General features: G+C 36.0%; 1 long non-coding RNA gene across 1 annotated transcript; it reads left to right on the forward strand.

Moving 5' to 3' along the window:
* Positions 1-5,312: 5,312 nt before the first annotated feature.
* On the forward strand, positions 5,313-7,663 carry LOC105513697. The gene is made up of 2 exons (XR_001002074.1): positions 5,313-5,724; positions 6,495-7,663. It is a non-coding gene; the product is annotated as an uncharacterized LOC105513697 (long non-coding RNA).
* Positions 7,664-14,714: the final 7,051 nt, after the last annotated feature.

Below are 14,714 nucleotides of genomic sequence, written 5' to 3' on the forward strand. Positions count from 1 at the left end.
TCATAAAATATCTCATATTCTGGTATTTGAATGACTGATTCCTCATGGGTTTGTGTACTTCTACCCCTATGTTTCTTGTAAAGTGGTATTAGTTCAGATTTATGTTCAATTTGTGTAAGCAAGGACGTTTTATGGATACTTTTTATTTTACTACATTATGGAGTATTTAATGTCTACTTATCCTACTTTTAGAGATGCTAATTATAACCAGTGGTTTATAATAAGATTTACAAAATAAAATTTACAAATGTTCCCCACACTCTTTCAACTAATGGTTTTAGTATCCATTGATGATAATTTGTTATGTAACTAAGAATTGCAAATTGCAAAATAGAATATCATTCCCGTCATTCTTTTACATGTATGAGACATATTATTTTTAATAAGGAAACATTATTCTACATCAAGTATTCTGTGAGACTAAAATATAAAATGTACAATTAGTTAGTTTGCTACGGCTGCCATAACAGACTTGGTGACTTAAACAACAGAAGTTTTTTTTTTTTTTTTTTTTTTTTTTTTTTAAGTTCTGGAGGCTCAAGTCCAAGACAAGATGTCAGCAGGACTGGTTTATTCAAAGGCCTCTTGCTTTGGCTGTAGATGGTCATCTTCTCACTGTATCTTTACATGGCTGTTCCTCTGGTGTCTCTCTTTTCTTATCAGGACATCAGTTATATTGGATAAGGGACTCCATCTTTATGACCTCTTTTACCTTAATTATCTCTTTAAAGGCCCTATATCAATATAACAGTTACATTCTGAGTTACTGAGGGTTAAAAATTCAACATAAATTTCAGAGAAACACAAAGCAGTCCAAAATTTATGGAAAAGGCAGAATAAATGTTTTCTTCTATCCTTTTAATTAATCACTTTCAAAATAATAACATTACCTAGAAACACTCACTAATAACCAGTGCCATTTCATCATTTTTGTTTCAACAAAAAAATGAAATTTTTTATGCATATACGGTGGGTTAAAATGTATTATACTAATTATTAATCTTTACGTTGTCATAGTTATTTCATTTTAGGCTAGTAGGAATAACGTAAAATGTAGCATTTCTTTTCTTTGTAACTTGACTTTTCTTTGCACATTTTTGCGCAGGGTATTTATATTTTACTTCTTAACTTACAGACTACCAATAAGAAATATTACGGTTTTATCTATGGATAATATAAGGTATATATTCTAGCTTGCCAAATATTTTTATTTTCATTTTCTACGCAAATGTCTCTTTTATGTTCTATTTTGTCAAATGTATCCACCTTTATTAGTCCATTTTCACACTGCTATGAAGACATACTTGAGTCTGGGTAATTTATAAAGAAACGAGGATTAATTAACTCACAGTTCCACTCACAGGGGAGGCCAAAGGAAACTTAAAATCATGAGGAGAGGGAAAGAAGTCACGTCCTACATGTGGCAGGCAAGAGAGAGCAAGAGCAGGGAAAAATGCCTCATAAAACCAGCAGATCCCATGAGAACTCACTCACTATCCCTCAACATCACAAGTACAACATGGGGGAAACCACCCCCATGATCCAATCACCTCCCACCTGGCTCCTCCCTGGACATGTGGGGATTATGGGGATTACAATTTGAGATGAGTATTGTGTGGGGACACAGCCAAACCGTATCATTCTACCCTGGCCCCTCCCAAATCTCACATTCTCACATTTGAAAACACAATCATACCTTCCCAACAGTCCCCCAAAGTCTTAACTCATTTCAGCATTAATCCAAAAGTTCACAGCCCAAAGTCTCATCTGAGACGAAGCAAGTGCCTTCTGCCTATGAGCTGGTAAAATAAAAATCAAATTAGTTCCTTCCAAGATACGATGGGGGTACAGCATTGGGTTAAAACACCCATTCCAAATAGGAAAAAGTGGCCAAAACCAAGGGGCTACAGGCCCCATGCAAGTCTGAAATCCACAGGGGCAGTCATTAAATCTTAAAGCTCCAAAATGATCTCCTTTGACTCCATGTCTCACATCCAGGGCATGCTGATGCAGGGGTGGGCTCCCACAGCCTTGGGCAGCTCCTTCATATGCTGGTTTTGTGTGCCTATTCCAGGTGTATGGTGCAAGATGTTGGTGGATCTACCATTTGGGGGTCTGGAGGATGGTGGCCCTCTTCTCACAGCTCCACTAGGCAGTGCCCCAGTGGGGACTCTGGGTGGGGCTCCAACCTCACATTTCCCTTCCACACTGCCCTAGCAGAGGTTCACAATGAGGATGCTCATCTGCAGCAGATGTCTTCCTGGACATTCAGGCATTTCCATGCATCCTCTGAAATCCGGGCAGAGGTTCCCAAACATCAATTATTGACTTCTGTGCACTTGTAGGCCCAACACCACATAGAAGCCACCAAGACTTTCACCTTCTGAAGCAATGGGCTGAGCTGTACCTTGGCCCCTTTCTGGTATAGCTGGAGCTGAAGTAGCTGGGACACAGGGCACCAAGTCTCAAGGCTGCACAGAGCAGAAGGGCCCTAGCCTTTTTCTATGAGACCATTTTTTTCTTAAAGGCCTCTGGGCCTGTGATGAGTGGGGCTACCACCAAATTTCTGACACACACAATTTTCCCCATTGTCATGGTGATTAACATTCAGCCCCCTGTTACTTATGCAAATTTTTGCAGCCTGCTTGAATTTTTCCTCAGAAAATGGGTTTTTCTTTTCTATGGCATTGTCAGGCCGCAAATTTTCCAAACTTGTATGCTCTACTTCCCTTTTAAATATAAATTCAAATTTCAGATGATCGCTCTCAAGTTCAAAGGTCCACAGATCTCTAGAGCAGGGGCAAAATAATGCCAATCTCTTTGCTAAAGCATAGCAGGAGTCATCTTTGCTGCAGTTTCCAACAAGTTCCTCATCTCCATCTGAGACCACCTCAGCCTGGACTTCATCGTCCACATCATTGTCAGCATTTTGGTCAAAACCATTCAACAAGTCTCTAGGAAGTTCCACACTTTCCCACATCTTCCTGTCTTCTTCTGAGCCCTCCAAACTGTTTCAACCTCTGTACGTTACCCAGTTCCAGAGTTGTTTTCACATTTTCAAGTATCTTTATAGCAATACCCCACTCTCCATGGTACCAATTTACTGCATTAGTTCATTTTACACCTTGCTATAAATACATACCTGAGACTGGGTAATTTATAAAGAAAAGAGGCTTAATTGACTCACAGTTCCACATGGCAGGGGAAGCTAAAGGAAACTTACAACCATGGCAAAAGGGGAAGAAGTCATGACTTACATGGTGGCATGAAAGAGGGAGCAAGAGCCTTACAAAACCATCAGATCTGGTGAGAACTCACCCACTATCATGAGAAGAGCTTGGGGAGACCACCCTCATGATCCAATCCCACCTGTTCCCTCCCTAAACACATAGGGATTACAACCAGAGATGAGAATTGTGTGGGGACACGAGCCAAACCGTATCACCATCTTTTCTTTAATTGCTTCAAATAAATTAAAAGTTATGGTTAGGAAATACTCTCTACCCCTAGGTTGTAATAAATTTCAATTTAATTATTGTTTTAATACTTATATATTTAATTTCAAAAGTCTGACTCATTTGGAATTTATCTGGACAGATTTGGTGAGGATTATACACAATTTTCTTTTTTCTGTATGATGAATTATTGCTTCAAACATTATTAATTAGTAAAGACTCAATCATATCACTCAATAATAGCATCAATTAAATAACAACACCTGGAGGTGGCTGAGACCTATTCTACCTGATGTGATATATTTTGCTGAAAATCTGAAAACTATATATATATATATATATGTAATTTATCTTATATTTCAGATATAGAGGCCTGGAAACCCAGAGATGAATTTAAAAGTACTTCCTCTCAACTGTACTTCAAATGGCCCTTCAGGTTCATTTTTTCTCCTGTTTAATAATGTCAGCTCTGTTAGTTTAGAGATCTACTTCCCAACAGAATAGTGTTTCCACCCAGGGACACGGTGGTTCCATTTAGCTGTAAGTCAGGATTGTCATCCTAGTTATTTGTACTTTCTGAGTCTCTGAGCCAATAGAGAAGTTACTGTACTGGCTTGAGTGATCAGCTTTTATTATCAAGAAGAATGTGAGATGGGGAGGGGGCAGGAGCAGTAGCTCAAGCCTGAAATCCCAGCAAAAGGTCACTGGAGGCCAGGGGTTCGAGACCAGCCTGGATGACACAGTGAGACCTCATTTCTAAAAAAAATTAGGCATGTTAGTGCACACTTGGAAGGCTGAGGTGGAAGAATCACTTGAGTCCCAGATGTTGAGGCTGTAGTGAACTGTGATTGCTCCCCTACATTCCAGCTTGGGTGACAGAGCGAGGCAGAAATAAAAGGAAAAGAGAAGAGAGGAGAAGAGAAGAGAAGAGAAGAGAAGGAGAACAGCAAAGAGGAGGAGAGAAGAGAGAGAAAAAAGAAAAGAAAGAAAATCAAAGGAAAAAAGAAAAGAAAAAAATAATGAGGGGGTTCCTGCTACATATAACAGGGCAAAGGAGGAGAGTGGATGGAGTCTAGAAAATTGTTTAGATTACCATTTGGTGCTTTATATCCAATGGTAAAAGTTAGTGGAAGACTATGTCAACTCAATACAAACAGGAGTACCAAAGCTCATCATGTGTCAAAATAAGGGTTTCGAGTTACCCTGGCAAGCACGGATCCTTAAGTAGGTGTTTTGACTGAGAACAATGGAAAATATAACAGCTAGTGGTTATGGGAAGTCATAAGTAACAACAAGTTAAGATTAGAAGAACTACTGAAGTGTCGAAATCTGAGGCACTATTCAAGAGCCATTCACACTGGATTCTACGTAAAGGCACACACTCACAGCACAAAACTAGTGCTAGAACAAATATGAAATGTAATCCGAAAAGTTGTTCAGTGCAGTCTCCTGAGCTATGATTTCATAACTAACAAGGACTGTGAAAATGATACAAATTTTCTTTGTTCTGTAGTCTGTATATGCCATGATAGTGGTCATGAAAATCAAATTTATCAGCTCCAAATTTATAAGCTAAATTGACAGGATGTCAATTTAGATTTGTACCTGAGCCACAAGAATAGTGATCATCACCAAAAGATGAAAAAACTCTTTCATAGGGGAAAAAGAGAACTCATCCCTGTTTATGGGTAAGAGGGTTGCATTATGTCAGGAACATATTGCTATTGCAATTTCTGCTGCTTTATTAGGTTTCTTTGTGGAGTTTCCTAGTGGGAGAATTAGGAAAGATACCATCAAAAGGTTCTTTCTGAAAACATTCCAGTTCCCTTTAAGTATGACTTCACTGTTGTGGATTCTAGAATGCTAATCTTTGTCTCTCTGTGATTCCCACATAGCCTGGGTCCTGGATAGGATTTAGATTCCACAGATACTCTTGTAGTGCCATTTGGCTGTAGAACAGAATTGAGTGTAAAGAAAAGCAGAATATAAAGCATTTATTTGCTGGCATGTATAGAAATATAACGTGTCATTCTGCTGTCAGCATGTCAGAAGATTTTAGACCTTTCTGCAGTGGTTATGAAAGCTTTAACCATGTTACAGGGGCAGACTATTACTGGAGTTTGAAAGCTACTCTTGGAGACATGGGCTGCCTACTATTTTGGCCTTCCAACAATTTTATAAGAAACTCAATAGATGACAATAAATACCTTCAAGCTTAAAATTGTGGATATGATTTCTGTTGTGTGCAATGAAACTCTGAGTGAAACAGGTAACATATTCTGCTTATCAGATTTACACCACCTTTGCTAAAACAAATGTCTTGCAAAGATATGATACCAAGTTCTGTAATTGAACAAGGAAAGAGAAAAACTATCAAATTATAATTTAAAAAAAGAAAAAAGAAATAACTATTCTTAACATGTCTAGTAGAGAACTGCAATATGTAATTGATTTCAGAAAATATAGTTTAAATGAAAGCAAATCATTTTTTATGATTCTCTACTTCATACACAATGCAAAGTATCAGGATTCTACCATGTTGGTAACATTTCTGTTTTTCCTTTTGTAAATTCAAGAATTACAGAAGAGAACAAAATATTAAAGTTCATTCAAATAAAATAGTCCAGAGAATATTTCTAGATTTAAACTTTTAGAGTAAAAAAAGTTTAAAAAGAGACAATTATTGTATTAATGATGAAAAAGTGAGACAAATTATCCATAATTTCATAGCAAAAGCCTACAGTCATCAATGTTACTAATGTCTCAATTATATGTGCACTGTAACTGTATTTAGATTTTAGTATTGTTTTGGATACTTACTGATGTAATATTTGAGTTCTACGAAGTAGAATTACAGTGATCAGTAGTTTCTTTAGGATAATTCTAGCTGGTGAAGCAAGGAAACCCCAAAATAACAGTGGCATCACAGAATAGTTTGTCACTTATTACACTTCCTAATGCAGGTGTTCTTAGTTAGTGGGTAGATCTCTCGTTCAGTGACTCTGAAACTTAGTTTTCCAACATCTTTTGATGCCCCAGTCCTCCAGGACTTTGAAGTCCTCTGCATCTGGGCAGTGGAACAGAAGTGTGGAGAAGCTTCATCATCTGCTCCTTAAATGCCCTAGTCAGAAAGGGACACTCATCACTTCTGTTCATATTTTATAGGGCTACAAATAGATGTGAGAAGAGCAAGAAAACATAGCCCTGGCAAGGTAGTTGCCTTCTGACGACAACTCTGCACTCTGGAGGTAGACAAACTTTGGTCAATCACTGGCAGTTTTAGCCATATTAGTCCAGTACTCACCTTCACAAATGAGGAAACTTAGGACTTGACAGTTGTTGATCTAACAGATACTTACTGTTTTTTTTTTTTTTTAATCATGTTTTCTTGATCTAATGGTGTTTGGAAGCACAATGGGTAGGACTCAAATGTGAACCATCCAAAAGGAGGAAATGTTAGATTCTTATACTAAGCAAATAATGTTGCCAATATTGTACAAGTATAGGACATAGACTCTCATTTTCCTGTTTAAAGTAAGTATGTAGTATTAAAGAATTAACATAAAATATGGCATTATTAAGAAGATCTATAATTTTGGTGCCTGGTCCTTATTTAGGAGTTTAGCACCCTGGTTGCATACATCATGATAATGAAAAAGCATTATTCTGTTTTATGCTGCCTGCAGAAAAAACAAAAAAAAAGAAGAAGAAAAATAGGAACTGTCTGTGCAGCATGAGCCACAGTATAAATATGCAGAATATAATCTATGTGGAGGATGATAAAAATTTTGAAAGTAGTATTTGCAAAACTTGTTCTAAACTTCCTCATTAATCAGCACAAATATTTTTCTAAGTATACATTGGAAGGTCTTTGCACCTAATCAGTTATTGAAGTAGTAGGAAAATTATGCCCTACTGTGTGTAAAACATTTCTAAGCTATTCAAAGAAGACATTACAAAGATATTTTAAAAAGATACTATAATATAGAAAAACACCTCATGCAGATCATTAGCATCTCATCACTATATGGTGTTCCTAACCAAGTTGAAATTGTTTTCAAATACTGGTTGAGTAAATGAAGAAGGAAAATTGTATTGTGTTAACAGAAATGTGTGTTCATTCACCCACCCACTGAACACCTATTACCTGCCAGACACTATTCTGGACACTAGGGATCCAATAGGGAATAAAACACATGAGTTTCCCACTTGCTTATTTTTCCCTTACTTTACAAACCTGGAACTCTTTAAACAACTAACTGAAAAACACCACACAAAATTAGGCAGCTATTTTTGAAGAGTGAATTTTCTTGGATTGCCTGCTTTGAGCATCATAAGTTTGATGAGGTATGAAGAAAAAATACAGATGTACGGCATTAATTAAAATAACCAGCAATTCCACCAGAGGATTCCAAAAGGGATTTAAGGACTCACTCTGCTAGAACAGAGGCGGAGTCAGAAAAGGGTAATGAAGCAGATTTACAAGATGGGCTCTCAGAAAATTTGCTTGGACATGCAGAACCATGCTTCCAAGTACTATTGTTACCAATGCGAATCTGCAGGGAACGTGATCCTTGCTTCCTGGAAGGAAAGAATTTGGCTGAGGGGCAGAAGTATGTTTAAGGCAGAGGGAGAGACTGAGGCAAGTGTTAGAGCAAAAGTGAGAGTTTATTTAAAACTTTTAGAGCCGTAGTGCAAGGAAGCAAAGCACACTTGGAAGAGGGGTCAAGTGGGTGCCTTGAGAGAGCCAAGTGCACCGTCCAACCTTTGGTTTGGTATTTTAATACATTAACTTGGTTCCAGGATTTGAGTTTCTCCTCCCTTGATTTCTGCCTTGGGGCAGGCTGTCCACATGCACAGTGGCCTGCCAGTCCTTGGGAAGGGGTGCATACACAGTGTGTTTACTGAAGTTGTGCGCATGCTCACTTAAGGTGTTTTCCCCTCATTCGACAAAAATTCCCAGAGGAAGGTTATATACCAGTTAAAATTTGCCATTTTGCCTCTTAGCGCATGCTTGAGCCCGCTAGCCCAACCCCTGAGATCTTATGGGAACGCTGCTGCTCCTCCACAGCTCCAGGAGTTTCCTATTTATTGGGAGACTGCCGGTCCCTGGCACCAGCTTTGACCAATTATAATTTCAGAGACACAATTTAACAACCACCTGACCATCACCTGATGGTCCCCTGAAGTTACCTGGGGTCGGGAGAGGCTCTCCTGCCTGGCTCATGTCTGCCTAACTACCTGCTGTATCTAACACTATGACTTGGAGAAATACTTATTGGGGACTTTTAAAGAACTACAGAATATCCTAAGACTTGTGCCTATGAGGATTTACCAGTTGCAGGAGAAATAATTTTGAAATAATTTGTCTTTGAAGATATTAGCTTCTGATATATTGCAAGTAAGGTATTGAGAAGTTAATAGAGTTTGGTGTCAAGTTTCTGATGGAGAATTTGAAGATACTTGTTTACATTTCCATAAAGTAAATTTGACTGAGTTATGCATCACATATATCTTGGTCATAATTCACAATTATTAGGAAATTTGATAATAATTTTTTAACAAAAGCAAATTTGAGAAAGTCCATTTTTAAAGTTGCTAAAATAAGGGGCTCAGTATATTTTTAGTAATTGGAAGACTGGTTGATTGAGAAATACAATTTTTTTAGTAAAAATGTATTTTCTTTCCAAATAAAATAAAAATTTATGAGCTATCATAATTTCTAAAAATTTTAGGATTAAGTATAAAAATTCTAACTGGGTCTTGACTTATAATAAATGAAATAATGGAAATACGTTTTATGAGTTAAAAGTTTATAAATCTTTTTATTCATGTATTATGCTATGGCTTATACATGATATTGCTCACTGGTAAACTATAAGTTGTTGTGTCTATGTGGACAATAAACACAGATTTTGTTTGGTTATATAATGATATTTTATACATATATATTGAAAAACACCCATTTGTTTGATTTATTGGTCCATTTTAACAAGAACTTCAAAAATTATATTTTGGTTTCTATACTTGAAAATGTTAATATTAAACAAAAAAGAAAATATTATGAAAGGAATACCTGTGGGAATTTAGTTGGTAGTTTGTTCCCTTTCTATTTAAACTGTGGCCCACAAATTGGCAGCATCAGTATCACCTGGGAGCATATTAAATCAGAATCTGCATTTAACAAGATCCCTAGGTGATTGTATGAGCATTAACATTTGAGAGGCCCCCGTGTGGTGTGTGCAACAACTTTTTTTCTGCTTTCTCCTTGCTAGCAAACCCATACTTTGTTCACATTTTGGTTGGTCATGTTAATTATGATCCCTTCCCAGCCCCAGGGGACAAAGGTTGATTAGACTAACCCAAGCATGATAATTTAATTTCCCTTTCCTGTCACTGTTTAAGCAGGGGGATGTGTCGCAACCCTAAACAAAGCACCATAGGGACTATTTTGAGGACAGAATAACATGTTGTTACTCTGAAAAACGTACACCAAACAAACAAGAGCATGGATCCTCTTTTGCTCTGGATATTTTCCTTTTGCAAACAATATCTAATATGGAACAGCCTTCTTGGAACTATGAGGAGAAGGCAAGGGAAAGCAGAGAAACTGATCTAGGGTCTTAAGACCGAGCTAGAGTTCTTTCATTTGTTCCACGAGTACCTCTGCTGCCAGCATTCTTGTTAACGATATAATGAACCCTTTATTGTTGGCCTCTTTCAGTTGTCTGTTACTTATCCTAATACAGATATCAATTTATAATTATCATTGGGATCAAATAGCTAGATTAGCCACTTTGTCTTTAAATCACCACCTTCCTAATCCACAGATGGGATAATTTGTATAGATTTGTGTTAGTGAACTAACACAAGAGATGGATGATGAGATATTCCCAAAAGAATGGCAGCCTTACAGCACATTTAATTGTTGGACTATAATTGAAATAAAGGTATACTCAAATTTCCCTATGTGGATTTTCATGCTATTTAAAGATTAAATGTATTGGTTTTCTATCTTCTATTATGTTAGTTTGGAAGAAGGAGAAAAACAGTAACCAAATTTGGATATTAATTTTGATTGAATACATGTTTACAGGTTTGACTTTCTTAAATCACTCATAGCAATAATTGTTACATTTGACTTCTTATAAAATCATTGTGAGGAGCTCAATTTAAGAACAAAATTAATGCTTACATTCTACTTTTATTGTGCACTGCTAAATAAGATTTTTCATTAGATATGTGTTTTCATTAGATACATATTTTAATTACATATAAGTTTTCATTAGATGTATGATCATTAGATATATGGAATTTAAATTTTACTGGACAGTATTGATCTAATATATTGTACCAGGCATTTCGGAGATATATTTTATTTGGAAAATAGTTATGAATTTTTAGCTCACTAAGGTCACTGCATTTTCACATTAGTGTTTATATGTGCATCTTAATTCTTTGGTTAAAATAATTATTATTTATAAAAGTATGGGCTCCTTGTGGTGGCTCATGCCTATAATCCCAGCACTTTGGGAGGCTGAGGTTGGCGGGTCACCTGAGGTTAAGAGTTCCAGACCAGCCTGACCAACATGGAGAAACCCTGTCTCTACTAATAATACAAAAATTACCCAGGCATGGTCAGTAGATGCCTGTAATCCCAGCTACTAGGGAGGCTGCGGCAGGAGAATTGCTTGAACCCAGGAGACAGAGGTTGCGCTGAGCCAAGATTGCACCACTGCACTCCAGCTTGGGCAATAAGAATGAAACTCCATCTCAAATAAATAAATAAATAAATAAGTATAACAGATGGTATTTTTCCAGGGTTTGCCACAGGATTCTTTCTGGCCCCAGTGTGTTAGATGTGTTTTCAATAATACAGTCATTCTGAATTAATGTTGTAATAGCCATATGTATATGTATATATTAAACATATTTCTACTAAATTTATTTTAGCTTACAATCTTGTCTATAGCCATGATTCTCTATCCAGGTTACATATTCAAATTACTTAGGTTATTTTACAGAATACTAATGTTCTTCCCAAGTCAATTAAATTAGAATATCTGGGGAACGGACTTGGGCATTGACATTTTTCAAAAGTCTCTGTTCCATTTAAATGAGCAACCATTTTAGAAGCATTCTAAACCATCTAAAGGATGCAATAAAATAGATCTGATTGACTTAGTTCATTATTAGCCAAATATTTGCTTCTCCCTGCACCCAGCAAATCAGTGTCTCCATTTTTTATAGACACAATCTGAGACTGCTTTTATTCATAAAATATATTTTTGTAATGCATTTTAAATATTATATAAAGCAACACTAAGACCGTTAATATTAGAGATTAAAACAAGTTACTGACCTCTCAATTATTAGTGTCCTATTACCCTAAAATGCATGTTTTTAAAAAAATTCTTAAATTTTGATTTAAAATTAGCAATTTCTAATTAAATTAGAAACTGACTCAACATTATGAATGTTTACTGTATTATTGGGAACAAACAATTTAGTAAAAAATGCAGTTATAGTATATTGATACTCAATTTTTATATGCATCTCAAGTTTTATTTGGGAGTCTATGCTACTTGAATTACCTCTATATTTGACCATCATATTAATGCTAACATCTCACATAAGAAATAAAAATATATGAATACCACTGTATTTGTTCATTCTCTTACTGCTATAAGAACATACCTGAGACTGGGTAATTTGTAAACAAAAGAAGTTTAATTGACTCACAGTTCTACATGGCTAGGGAGGCCTCAGGAAACTTATAATCATGGAAGCAGGGAAAGCAAACACATCCTTTTTCACATGGTGGCAGGAGAGAGAAGTGCAGAGTAAAGTGGAGAAATGTCCCTTATCAAACCATCAGATCTCATGAGAACTCACCCACCATCACAACAGCATGGGGGCACTGTCCCCATGATCTAATCACCTCCCATGGTGTCTCTCCCATAAAACATGGGAATTACAATTCAAGATGAGATTCCGGTGAGGACACGGAGTCAGATCCTATCAAGCATCCAATTCTGTGGGCATTTAAATTTAAATTATCTAAAATAAATAAAATTTAAACCATAGTTCCTTAGTTGCACTAGCCACATTCAAGAGTTCAATAGCCACAGATGGCTAGCAGTTACCTTTGGACACAACAGACATAAAATATTTTCATTGTCACAGAAATTCAACTGAACTGTATTGATCTAACATATTGCACAAGGCCTTGGAGGCAATACTTTTATTGGAGAAAGCTTCATAAATGTTTAGCACGCTACGCCATCACATTTTCACTTTTGTGTTTACGTACAAATGATTTCTTTGTTTTAAATAATTACTATTTGTAAAACTGTGGCAGATGGTAATTTCCAAAATTTGCCACAAATGCTGTTTTAGAACTTTGCCACTTCTCTTCAGGAGGTACAGTTTATTTTCTCTTCCCTGGAACCTCAGTGTGCTTGTGACTATTCAAATCAATAGACTACAAAAGAAGTGATGCTCTGTGATTCAGGAGGCCAAGTCATGAGGAGGACATGCCTTCAGTTTGACCCTGTCCTTTGTGGTGTGTTTGCCCTGGAAACCAGCCACTTACTGTAGGAAGCCCAGAATACATGGAGTGGCCACATGTAAGTTTTCGTCAACAGCCAGCCAGAAAAGTGAGTGAGACGTCAGCTGATTCCAGTCCTCAGCATTCATGTCCACTGGTGGATAGATGTTTTTCTCCACTAAATTTTGGGATTCCATAAATGAATTAAATGTACTTAAACCTTAACATGAAATTATATTCTACGCATGTGTATTCTATGCATCTTGAGATCTGGATAATAGTAAATTGGCTGGTCAATAGAGAGAAGCTGGGCTTAAAGTCAGACAAAATCAGATTTGAATTCTAGATTCTGTGATTCCTGGTCAAATAATAATCATAATAAAAAGATAAATACTTCTATTTCAAAGTTGTGATGAGATTATTGTTAAATATAAAACATCTAACCTAGTACCTGGAAGATAGTCAATAATTAATAATTGGTGTGTTTGTTACTATAACGTTTTGGATGACCAGAAACATTATAGGAATAATAGTAATTATGAACATTTACTTGAGTGCTTATGTATCATGTACTAAGATTGATGTATGTGTTGTCTCAGGTAGTAACTAATTTATTTAATTCATTAAATCATTTTATACACACTTAAATCATGTTGCAGAAACTCATCCTTTTTTATTACCAAAAACTGTACATTTATATATATATATGTATATATATTGGTTTGAACATATACACCTTTGAAACCCTCACCACAATCCTGTCCTTCACTTCTAAAATTTCCTACTATCTCTCTCCCTGCTTTTTGTGGTAAGAACACTTGACTTAAGAGTTACCCTCTTAAGATATTATTTAAAGTGTAGAATACAAGATTGTTAACTATTAAGAACTGTGTTTTGCAGGAGGTCTCTAGAACTTATTTGTCTTGCATAACTGAAACTTTATACCCATTGAACAAATCACTATTGTCTCTGCTTCTCTGAGTTTAACTATTTCATACCTATTATATAAGTGAGATCAGGCAGTATTTGTCCTTGTGTGCCTGGCTAATTTGACTAATGCCCTCCAGGTTCATCCATATTGTTGCATATGGCAGAATTCCTTTTTTTAAAGGTTAAATAATATCCAATTTTATTTATATATCACATTTTTAATCCATCCACCTGTTAATAGATATTTAGGTTGTTTTTATATCTTAGCTATTGTGCATAATACTACAGTGAACGTGGGAGTGCAGGTATCTCTTTAAACACCTGATTTCAATTCTTTGGGCTATATACCTAGTGGTGGGGATTGCTGGGTCATGCAGTAGTTCTATTTTTAATTTTCTGAGGAAACTTCATGCTTTTTGGACAAAAAGGGGATGCAACATTTTATATTTCATCAACAGTATAAAAGTATTCCAATTTCTCCACATTTATCAACACTTTTTATATTTTCCTATTTTTTATAATAGTAATCATAACAGGTGTGAGGTAATATTACATTACAGTTTTGGTTTGCATTTCCCTGATTAGTGATGTTACACATCTTTTATTATACTTGTTGTTCATTTATATGTCTTCTTTATAGAAATATCTATTCAAGTACTTTGCTTATTTTTTAATAAGGTTATTTGTTTTTACTTATTATTGGGTTGTAGGAGTTCTTTTATATTTTGGATATTAATTCATTATCAGGTACAATTTACAAATATTTTCTCCCACTGAAT

The sequence above is a fragment of the Colobus angolensis genome, unplaced genomic scaffold (genome assembly GCF_000951035.1).
Source record: "Colobus angolensis palliatus isolate OR3802 unplaced genomic scaffold, Cang.pa_1.0 Scaffold235, whole genome shotgun sequence".
NCBI lineage: Eukaryota > Metazoa > Chordata > Mammalia > Primates > Cercopithecidae > Colobus > Colobus angolensis.